Raw genomic sequence first — 13018 nt, 5'->3', positions numbered from 1 at the left:
AATAATGTAATGTCAATGATGGTATCCCAGTTAACATTCCCATTAGAGCTGTCAGTAGATTCTAGATAAGTTCATCATCAATTAGTCATGCAGGCATGCTACATTTAAAACTGATGGGACACATTACTTCTCCAATATATGATATAATTTTGTACAACAAAAAAAACATGTGTAAAATGAATTCATATCCAAAGTGCACATTGGATGGATCATATCAGACTATTAGTATCTTCACCACTGAACATCTCAAAGATATCCATCAAGATTAATTGGAAATAAATTAATTATGATTCTTCTATAGTAATTCCTTGAAATCGAATTAGTAATGCTTCTAATATGTTGGACTTCTATTGAAGGTATGTTTTGGTGGATGAGATGTTGACTCGGTTATTGATTTGGTTAAGAGTATGGAGAATTATCGGGGGAAGTTGAATCACTTAGTGGGGGTTTCTAATCTATTTCCCTCGATCTCATAAAAAAAATTACAAAAAAATCACCATTTAAAAAAAATGTCTGGATACATTTAATTTTTACACTCTTTTTAATTTTATCTCTATTTTTTGTTTTGGAAATTATTACAAACATAAAAATGTAAATAAAAATAAGGGTATATTTGAAATAGTGACATTAGAATGTAATAATTTTAGATGACTTTACTTATATTTAAAATCATTGAATTTTTTATTTGTTGCCTATATTTGAGACCAAAGGGAGTATATGATTAAGAGAGTATTCTCGTTGGTCTTATATATAAACAACTTTAACCCTTTAAGAATAATGTCTAAATACATTTAAGTCTTACACTCTTTCTAATTTTGTTTCTACTTTATTTTTTTGGAAGTCGTCAAAAAAAATAGAAATGTGAAAAAAATAGAGGTATATTTATAATAATGGCATTGAATGTAATAAATATATGTGACTTTTGCGTATATTTAAAATCATTGAAATATTTTTTTTATATTTGAGATCGGGGATATGTTTTAAGATGACGTGGCATACTTAGATTGAGCGTGTGTTCTCTTATAGTCTCTATGTTTTTGTTAACGGGTGTTCAACTGAAGAAATTAATATTTAAGAAGTGTTGAAATAAAGGGACCCTTTAGTCTGTTTCTTCTTTATTTTGGTAGTCAACGGGTTTACTGTTTCGATCAGAAGTGATGAGGGGCTTTCTTTTATTATGTTTCAAGATGGGGGGTTCCCATTTTATTATGTTTCGATCATAATTTATTAAGAATTTTAGTTGCCCGACTGCCACACCACAGGAAATGGACCTAGGATATCTGTCCCCCATTGATAAAACGACCATGGTGAAAATGCTGAATGCAACGCTTCTGCGGGAGAATGAATAAAAGGAGCAAACACCTGACATTTTCACACCCGCTTACAAATTATGCACAATTCTGCAACATGTTTGTCCAGTAATATCATGTTCTAAGTATTTTTCCTGATAGTGTCCTTCCTCCGATGTGACTGCCACAAATTCCTTTATGTACCTCATTCATGACAAAGACTGAGTTTTCTTCTGAGATGCACCTCAACATAGGAGTCAGTTTATCCATCTTATACAAGTGGTCGGCCACAACGAGGTACCTCGCAGATATCATTTTAATACGCTTGACTATTATTTCTTCTTCAGGTAGTTCATTCTGAGTTAAATATCGAATGATAGGCACTATCCAGCCCCTAGCCTCATTCAGTGTCATAACCTCTTCCACTTTTGTACTGGGTGTTTCTAAGGTTTCTTGAATTACTGTGATGTTTAACTCAGTGCCTTTGGTACTTGCTAGTCATGCCAAGAGATTGGCTCTAGTGTTCTCTCCCATAGGGATGTGTGTCGCATCTCGAAAAATACGATTCCTCGCGATGATCGCGGAAAAATTAAGGTTCGAACAGAGTCGCCACCTGTCGCATCTCAAAAAATACGATTCCTCGCGATGGTCGCGGAAAAATTAATGTTTGAACAGAGTCGCCACCGAACTTTATTTATCCCAATGAAGGGATAGGAAAATATCGATAAAACCTTTAGGAAATGGAATAATGGTCGTCGCAACCATATTCGGGTTCGGGAGTGGATTACGTAAGGGGAAGGTATTAGCACCCCTTACGCCCGTTGTATTCAACGGGAACCTTTTAGTTCTAATGTGTGTTTTGAGTGTTAATTTTGTTTGTTATCTTTGGGTTATAAAATTATTAAAAATAGAAATGGATGAGAACCTCAGAAAGGAAAAGGGGAGGTTTTTTATTAGTGTGCTCGCGAAGATACAACAATCTCCTGCCTACGTATCCTTAAATAAGGAAATTAGAGCATTCGTAGTTCGGGGAACTACGGTTGGTTGGTGTTTTTCTAATGAACAAACTGTTTAGATCATATCCTAAAGGCTAAACGTTGGTTTGTCTACTCTCGGCGGAGGCTTAAGCATTAGTTTGTTGTGCGCATTAGAAATGATTAAATAGTGTTCTTTTTTAAAAGAGTTTTGATCACACGAGGGTGACAAGCTAGATTAATATGTTGGATATTTTGTTTAACTGGTTTCGATCGCACGAGGGCGAGGACAGATAAATTTGATGTGTTGAGATATTTTTGGTTGGATGACGATTAATCGGATAGTCAAGTAAGACAACTCGTATCCTAACAGTCGGGAAAGGGAATAGAAGACTCTAGACCACTTTCTTTTTCATCCTTAATTATATAAAGGATTTAATAATAATTAAGGTGTTTTAAATGGATGACGAATACTCGGATAATCGAGTAAGACAACTCGTATCCTAATAATCGGGAAAAGGAATAGAAAACTCTAGACCACTTTCTCTTTCATCTAAGTGATTATAAAAATAAGTTTATGTATGATCGATGTATTTTTAGAATAAACGACAAGTGCTCGAATGACTGAGTAAGACAACTCATATCCAAGCATTTGAGAAGAGGAATTGAAAACTCAATACCATCTCCCTTTTCGTACAATTTATTATGAAATGATTTGACTTACGGTATAAGTTGGTGGAAAAATGACAATTGTTCGACTGACCGAGTAAGAGAACTTGTATTCAAACAATTGAGGAGAGAAGTTGAAGACTCAAAGTCATCTCCTTTTTCATTTAGCTTATTATGAAAGTAATTTGATTTAATCGGGTTTAGAAGTTTGTAGAGGAACGACAATTATTTGAATAACCAAGTAAGAGAACTTGTATTCAAATAGTCGTGGAGAAAAAATTGAAGACTCAAAGTTATCTCCCTTTTAGTTTCTTGTTGTAAAAGGATTTGATTTGTTTGTGCTTAAATGAATTAGAAATGACGACCATTTGACTAACAGAGTAAGAAAACTCGTATTCAAATAATCGAGGAGAGGAGTTGAAAACTCAAAACCATCCCCCTTTTCATTTTCAAATGAAGCGTTGTTTAAATGTGATTAAATATTTTAATTTATCTTTCGATGTCGGATCGAGACTTTAAAATTTGCATTCTTGTGAATGAATTGAATTTATTTGGTGAATAATCCATTTAATCGATTAATTAAAACCGAATAGGTCTCATTGTAAGAAAGCCCAAGAGTAAGCCATGTGAGGTTGATGGCGATGCTTTTTCAAGCGATCGACTTACAAAGGCATTTAAAATGGGCTCGACTTTGAATCGAGAAGTTCTATTTGTTTTTAAAAAATTGGTTTGAATTGATGGCATGAGAATTATAATCCTTTTGTATCTTTTAAGTCTTTATCATTTTTAGGTTCATTTTAAGATGAGATGAAGAATGTACAATGATATAGCATAGAGTGAAGTAAAAAATAAATAAATGTTAGAGGCGGAATTTAAAAGAGTTAGATGTTAATTGCGGAAATTAAAAATTAGAGTTAATCGTTAAATGTTAGGTGTTAATTGAAATCAACATGAAATAATCAAGAGAATTTCAATAAAATATTAAATCTAAAACAAATAACTAAAGTTTAAACAACTAATAAAAGTATCATTAAATTAAAACTCAAAACAATATTAAACTATCGAAAATCTTAATTCTAAACTATTATCCAAAATATTAATTTTAAAATATTAACAAAGATTAAATTCTAAAATCATTCTAAATTAAATTAAAATTCTAAAATAAATCTAAATCACAATAGAATTCTAATTAATCCACAATTATTTCTAAATAAAAAATTATCTAATTAAATCCTAAAATATTAACAAAAATTAAATTTTAAAATCATTATAAATTAAGTTAAAATTCTAAAACAAATCTAAATCACAATAGAATTCTAATTAATCTATAATTATTTCTAAATAAAAAAATTATCTAATTAAATTCTAAGATATTTTCCAATTAAATTCTAAAATTATTCTAAATTAAACTAAAATTCTAAAATAAATCTAAATCACAATAGGATTCTAATTAATCTACAATTATTTCTAAATAAAAAATTATCTAATTAAATCCTAAAATATTAACAAAGATTTAAATTTTAAAATCATTCTAAATTAAGTTAAAATTCTAAAACAAATCTAAATCACAATAGAATTCTAATTAATCTATAATTATTTCTAAATAAAAAATTATCTAATTAAATTCTAAGATATTTTCCAATTAAATTCTAAAATCATTCTAAATTAAACTAAAATTCTAAAATAAATCTAAATCACAATAGGATTCTAATTAATCTACAATTATTTCTAAAAAAATTATCTAATTAAATCCTAAAATATTAACAAAGATTTAAATTTTAAAATCATTCTAAATTAAGTTAAAATTCTAAAACAAATCTAAATCACAAAAGAATTCTAATTAATCTATAATTATTTCTAAATAAGAAATTATCTAATTAAATTCTAAGATATTTTCCAATTAACATTAAAAAAATCATTATGGTCTTAACAAAAACCAACCAATCGTATGGGGGGTGTTGATAGGGATTAATGGGCCAAATCTGGAAGGCCCGAAACAGACCCACCTAGGTTAACTTAAAACAGAAAAAGGAAAAGGAATCGTTGCTTTCTCAATAGCCTTTCTCTCTCTACAATTTTCAGCCGCTCCAAAACTCAGCAAACCCTAAAAACTTCTCTTTCCTCCCGGAGAAGACGGCCGAAGGCGACGGCTTATGGTGGAGCCTCCCTTCTTCTCCGGCCACCCTCCCTAAAACACAACTTAACCCTCTAAATACCCCCTTTCGAGTTCGAATCCAACCTCTAAAAATCCCTAAACCTTTAACACAAAACCGATTCGCCCTGAGCCAACGAGTACGAAGAACAACCAAGAAAGATCAAACGAAGAACCGAAGAGAAAGATCGAAGTCCAAATCGAGGATTCCAAAGAGCGAAATGCTAAGGGTTTCGCTCAAATCGGAGCTCAAACGACAAACACCCAGGAGCGAGCAAACGAGATAGACAGTGCGAAATCCAGTATAAATGAAGATTATGCAAGTTCTTTTTAAAATGAGAGGCAAGGGGTTTTACCGTCCAGTAGGGCTTTCAGGTAAATCAACACTTTTCTTCTCTCCTCTAATACTGTTGCGCTTTTGAAGAGGTAGGAGGATCTAACCTCACCTAGGCCAGAGTTTCAACGAGAAAACTCTCTCTTAGATTTTTGAAAACTTGAGTTTTTTTGTGAAAAGGTCCTCCTCTGGATTTTTCTGCTGCGTTATCTTATATCTGATAATCTTTTCACAGATGAATTTTTAAGTCTAAAAAAAAGCTCTGTCTGTTATGCCTTTTCATTCCAGGTTATTTTGGATTTCATTTTTGTAAATGTGTTACTGTTTTAAGCCATTTTCGAAATGCTTTTTGAGTATTCATGTTGGTCTTCTGGATAAAGTGCTAAACTGATTAACTTATTAGTTATTTTTCAGTTCTTTAAGCGCTTTTGGAAAGGGCTTTTTATTTAAGTTGTTTTTCTCTCTGCAGGTTACAACGTGAAGTGACTTTGATGGATAGTTTGTGGGCTGTAATACAGCAAGGTTGGAGGCACGCCCCAGTTCAAAGAGATTTCAATTTGATTACCTGACTTTGGTCTTTAGGATTTATTCCCATTTGTAGCAAATTTCACTGTAATTACATTGGGTTTTTTTTAAGACAAATGTGTGCTTGGATTATGTAACTTATTGAATTAAAAGTCTAATAACCATTAATAATTATGTATTCAACCTTTTAATCTTTCAAAATTTAACTCAATATTTATTTATGCTAATCAATTTCAACTTTTTTAAAAAACAACAAATTTCTAACTTAAGTACAATGAATTAATCTAAAAATAAATTTCTAATTTAAGTATAACGACTTAATTTAAAAACAAATTTCTAATTTAAGTATAATGAATTAATCTAAAGAACAACATAATTACTAAGTATAGTAATTTAATTTAAACAGCACAATTCTATTTTAAATACAAAAAAATCTAAACATGAGACTTTTAATTTTAAAAAAAACACATTTCTATTTTTTTCTAAAAAATGCAAATTCTAAATATGTGATTTTTGAAACAAAGAAATCTCATGGATTAAACCAAAATGGCCGGACAAAATTGGGGTATGACAGCTGCCCCTATTTAATTACCTTAAACCGGTAAGTGATAACGACAGTAGTTTTTACGCATTCACGGTGGGAGATAATTAAACACAAGAAGACCCAAATTTTGTCCTAGGCAATGAAAGGAAGAAAATACAGGAAGAAAATGTGGTGAGAAATGGCAAAAAGACATCATCCCACAGTAAAATGGAACAGTCAAGACTTTCTAGGAGTCGTCAGAACAGTATCTTGGACATCACAGTCGAGATATGTTAGCAATGGAATGACATCCCTAGCTAAAACTCAAGATTTTTCAAGATGCTAGAGCAGTATAAAGAAAATCTGGCATGAGACTCTTCATATCGATGAAGCAGCATCTCAACAGTAAAAGTGAGATTCTCTATATCAAGTCGAAACAGCATCTTATATGATAGAATTAAAATATTCCAGCAAAGGAAAAATACCTTAATTGAATCTAAGACTCTCCGAAGATACTTAGAGCAGTATCTTTAAAAAAAATAAGCCGAAATGAGACTCTTTAGATTGATGAAGCAGTATCTCAAACAGTAAAAGTGAGATTCTCCGTATCGAGTCGAAACAGCATCTTATATGATAGAATTAAAACATTCCAGCAAGGGAAAAATACTTTAATTGAATCTAAGACTCTCCGAGGATACTTAGAGCAGCATCTCTAAAAAATCTGAAATGAGACTCTTCATATTGATGAAGCAGCATCTCAAACAGTAAAAGTGAGATTCTTTGTATCGGGTCGAAGCAGCATCTTATATGATATAATTAAGATATTCCAGCAAGGGAAAAATACCTTAATTGAATTTAAGACTCTCCGAGAATACTTAGAGCAATACCTCTAAAAAACTGAAATTAGACTCTTCATATTGATGAAGTAGTATCTCAAACAGTAAAAATGAGATTCTCTGTATCGAGTCGAAGCAGCATCTTATATGATAGAATTAAGATATTCCAAACAAGAGAATGATATCTTAATTGAATCTAAGACTCTCCGAGGATATTAGAGAAGTATCTCTAAAAGAATCTGAAATGAGACTCTTCATATTGATGAAGCAGCATCTCAAACAGTAAAAATGAGATTCTCTGTATCGGGTCGAAACAGCATCTTATATGATAGAATTAAGATATTCCAGCAAGGAAGAAATACCTCAATTGAATCTAAGACTCTCCGAGGATACTTAGAGCAGTATCTCTAAAAAATATGAAATGAGACTCTTCATATTGATGAAGCAGCATCTCAAACAGTAAAAATGAGATTCTCTGTATCGAGTCGAAGCAGCATCTTATATGATAGAATTAAGATATTCCGAACAAGGGAAAGATACCTTAATTGAATCTAAGACTCTCCGAGGATACTTAGAGCAGTATCTCTAAAAAATCTGAAATGAGACTCTTCATATTGATGAAGCAGCATCTCAAACGGTAAAAGTGAGATTCTCTGTATCGAGTCGAAGCAGCATCTTATATGACAAAATTAAGATATTCCAAACAAGGGAATGATACCTTAATTGAATCTAAGACTCTCTGAGGATGCTTAGAGCAGTACCTCTAAAAAAACTGAAATGAGACTCTTCATATTGATGAAGTAGTATCTTAAATAGTAAAAATGAGATTCTCTGTATCGACTCGAAGCAGTATCTTATATGATAGAATTAAGATATTCCAAACAAGAGAATGATATCTTAATTGAATCTAAGACTCTCCGAGGATACTTAGAGCAGTATCTCTAGAAAACAAATGAGATTCTTCAAATTGATGAAGTAGTATCTCAAACAGAGAGATGAGATTCTTCCGATAAATGAAGCAGTATCTTGAATATTCGTCTGTTGGGGGAACTTTTTAAGAAAATACTCCTTTCGAGGGAGATTTACTAGAAACGCTCTGCAGGGGAAAAGCTCATAAGATACTTTTTAGGGTAACCTCTGCTTGGGGAGCAATGATTGTAAAGAAAAATGCTGGAAATATCATTTTTAATCATAAAGTTGAACAATGATTTGCTGAGAAATAATTCTACGAGCACATGCAGGGAAATAACTTTATTTGGAAATGAGAAATGTCCAAGATATACATCAATGACCTTGGATCCTGATATTTTATGTTTGATTCTCGTATGATGTTCCACTTTAGGTGGGAATACCATGCATTGGATGATGCATGAGAATGCATGCAAGTATGCAATTTGCTGGGGATATTTGGTTGTGCATGTAGGAATGCGAATGATTTTTGTTTAGTTGAAATTCCCATTTTGTGGGAGTGTTATACATGAGTATGTTGATGGTTGATATGACTCTGTTTTTTTGAATTTTCTGTTTGGTAGGAAAACCATGTATGGATGATTCGTGTGATGCATGCGGGAATGCAACTGGATAATTGGATGCTTTTGTAGGGTTTTATTCTTGACTGCCAATGAGGTTGGACTTTATATGGGAACTGCCAGATGAGAACTGGTGAAGGAGACTGAACTGCCAGGTGAGGACAACACTTGAAGGATATGTTACTAGACGCGAACTGGTGAAAATAATTGAAATGTCAAACGGGACTGAATTTGTTTTTGTTTGTCAGATACGAACTGATTTTTAAAGTAGGCTACCAGACGAGTGAAGGAGAATTGGCGACCCAAAGCGCAGCGGAAATTAAAATTTTCTCCTTTAGAGATCCTTACGAATGGTCATGATCAGTGATAGAGTATTTACCTCTTGTGACGGTTGAAACCTTTGGTGCAGATCTCTTGTGACGATCAAAACCCTTTGATGCAGATCCACGAAACGATCACGAACGTTGAACGATGACAACGTCTCTACTCAGTCCACACGAACGGTTTCCTTCAATCTCAGTGCTAGCTGGTACGAATGAAGGCTTTGAGTGAGAGAGAGAGAGAGAGAGAGTGAAAACGAAAAGAATGCAACCGCAAAATTTTTGCTTCTGCACAAGGGTTCTATTTATAGAACCACTTGTGTGGGCTTCAAGCTAAAAGCCCACTTAAGTGTATTTTGGCCCATATCTTATAATATGCCCAAAATCACTTAAGCCCATGGTACCTTACCATATTTCGTATTCTACTCAAGTACACCATACCTTACGATGTTCTATAATTCACTTAAGGGCACCGTACCTTACGGTATTCCTTAGTTACTCTATCTCTCATCAATCCGTCCTTTGTGTGTGACCCTGTAGGTTTTCGTGACGTTGGCAATTATATTAAATCACGCATTTAATATAATAAACAGTGAGCGGTATCTAGCAACACATCACTGCTACCCAAGACACGAAAATGTCATGTGATCTGACAATTCCTTCTGTGATAATACTTATGTGTATAATTACCCTTTTGCCCTTATGTCTATATTGAACACAAGGTATAGACCGTGTCATCCTTGTCCAGTTCAATATTGGGCCCATAGACATTTATCCTGTTATGCAGGATGGGCAAATTCCATCTAGGTCACTCATGTCCCTCAGCATGCTTTGTGGAGTACCCATCAACTGTCTTTATGGTTATCCAGTTACGGACAACGTTGGATCAGCAATAAAGCACTCGACTCTACATCTAGGGTCCATAGTGGTTTCAGGTCGAAGAGTGGAACACACTATTATCACCATGAGAATAACTTATGACACCTTGCATAACTTTCTATATAGTATTCTCATAGCGGGTCAATCCGGTATAAATATTACTCCTAATATTCATACCTATGTTTAAGACTTGATAACTCTTTATCCATGATCCATGAGATATGATCATCAGTCTACAAACATAATAGTCTTAATGCTTTAATGTTATCCCACTTCACACTAAAGCTCGACTACGGATACTTTAGGAATAGTGTCCTTATGTTTAATGTGTTCTCATGATTAAGTCACACTTAATACATTAAACGGACTATCTATTCCAGGGACTTTATTAATCAACCATAATAAAGAGAATGCCTTTTATTATTCGATACAAGTACCAAAATGTGTTGGTCTCTAGGGCTTACACCAACAACGAGGACTGGTGAAAATAATTGACTACCAAACAAGAACTGGTATCGAAATAGGTGACCTACCAAACGAGAACTGGTATTAAGAGACAATTTACCAGACGAGAACTGGTATTTGGCAAATGATTTGTCGTACAAGAACTGATTTTTGATATAGTTCGCCAGACGAGAACTGGACTTTGGAAATAAATCGCCAAATGAGAACTGGACTTTGGAAATAAATTTCTAGACGGGAACTGGGCTTTGAAATGAATTGCCAGACGGGAACTGGGTTTTGAAATAAATTGCCAGACAGGAACTGGGCTTTGAAATAAATTGCCATACGGGAACTGGACTTTGAAATAAATTTTCAGGCGAGAACTGAACTTTGTAATAAATTACCAGACGGGAACTGGGTTTTAAAATAAATTGCCAGACGGGAACTGGGTTTTGAAATAAATTGCCAGACGGGAACTGGGCTTTTGAAAAAGGTTGCCAGACGGGAACTGGGCTTTGAAATAAATTACCATACGGGAACTGGACCTTGAAATAAATTTCCAGGTGAGAACTGAACTTTGTAATAAATTACCAAACGAGAACTGGGTTTTGAAATAAATTGCCAGACGGGAACTGGGCTTTTGAAAAAGGTTGCCAGACGGGAACTGGGCTTTGAAATAAATTGCCAGACGGGAACTGGACTTTAGCGTCAGATTTTGGGTTTCAAGGCTTTTTTATGTCAGGTTCATGTTATGGGTTATGCCTGATAAATGATATGATATGCATGGCTTTATGCTAGAGCAAAGCGACGTGACTAATGCATGATGATGATTTATGTAATGATTGGAAGGTTTCTAAAATTCCCCTGCGCGAGTATTGGAAGAGAAGGTTTTTTCCAGAAAGGCTTCTGTCTGTCAAAAGGTTATATTTTTTTTTAGGTGGTAGCATGATTCCCCGACACTCATCTTGAACTCTGCAGTTGATGACGTGTGAAAAAGCTTTCGCTTGAACAACTTGAAGTCAGGGAGATGACTTGCTCCTATATGGCTCATCTTGCCCCAATGTGATGGGTCTATGCAAAATGTTTACCTCGAAAGGATTTCGAAAGCAATTGTACCATAATTTGGAGATGGATTGCCCCAGAATTTTGATCCATGAAAGGATTTATCCTTGGTTGATCGACTCTTTGAGTGGTTGAATTTTTTGTGCTCTTGAGGTAGCTTGCCCAGGTATGAGCGTTGAAGCGACTTAACTCACCCTAACTGGACATTGAAGGGGTTTGCCCCTGGCCAACCTAACCTCTAGGTGATCTGCCCCTAGTTAATAGAATTCGGAGATGATTTGCTCTAGATCAACTGATTCTTGACATGATTTGCACATTTATTAACAGATGTTGGAGACTGTTTAAGACTGACCAATTCTTGGAGTAATTTTCCTATGATCAACTTGATGTTTTTGGGTGTCATGTCCCTGATTCGTGGGTTATGAGGTAGTCTTAATTCTGATAAATGGTCAAGCTTCTCTGATTGCTCTTTGTTGAAATTTCCCTGATGTCAAGTACTGACTTGTAGTTAAAATTTGTTTGTTCAGAAATGGTAATTTTAATGCAATACTCATGCAAGTTTTTGAAAAAGAATTATTTATTGGAATGATGTGATAGTGTGTGACGAGTGGACCATGAGTCCAAATGTAATGCTGATTTAGCAATTTAAAGTGTGAAAGACACAACGAGAATAATGACATTGATGTTGAATATTAGCAAATCTTCAGGAGTCGGTTTACACAACTTTGCTGTAATATGCTTTCGGAAATAACCCTACCTCAATTAGGTCTTTTGAGGGTTGTAACGTGGCTTGGTTCATGGTTATTGAAACAAAAGGATATAAGGCTCAAACTTTATTTTAACCCACCTCTTCTTCATGATGATCTCCAATCCTACGTTCAATTAATTTGACACACACTTACTCTTACGATATTTCAGCAGTGTAAGATCTTTTTGAAATGTCAGTCACTTATTTCGCTCTTTATGGATGTTGGTGACCTTTTGATTTGGATATGGTGGTCACTGAATCTCGTTTTGTTTTGCTGAGGGTTTTTCGTGACCTCTTTTGATTTTTTTTTGTCTTAATCCCTAACTCTTGCATGGACCGCTCTTTGAAGCTTTAGTCCATCAGGATTGCCCCTATTTTTTGCCTAAGTCTCCTTTTGGGGTATCAACTTAGCGGGCTTTTCTTTGATTCTTTTTTTGAAAATTTGTGACTGTCGAGTCAATGGTCATTCGGAGAACAACCAACATAACTTTTTTATTTTTCAAGGTTCCTTCGACACTTTAGGATGTGTGCGAAGAATGGCATGTAGTTGATCCACATATTGGATATTTCATCTTGTGATTTGAATGCATAGTCAGATTAGCTGAACACTACCCTGCCCCAGGTTTAATGTAAGGTTTTTTAGATCCTAAAGAAACTCCTACTTCTAGGCTCGATGTGGTTGACTAGGGATTAACTCCTTATCTCTCTAGTGTTTGGGGATTTGAAACAATGCA

This window comes from Lathyrus oleraceus, chromosome 4 (genome assembly GCF_024323335.1).
Source record: "Lathyrus oleraceus cultivar Zhongwan6 chromosome 4, CAAS_Psat_ZW6_1.0, whole genome shotgun sequence".
NCBI lineage: Eukaryota > Viridiplantae > Streptophyta > Magnoliopsida > Fabales > Fabaceae > Lathyrus > Lathyrus oleraceus.
This window is presented reverse-complemented; position numbering follows the sequence as displayed.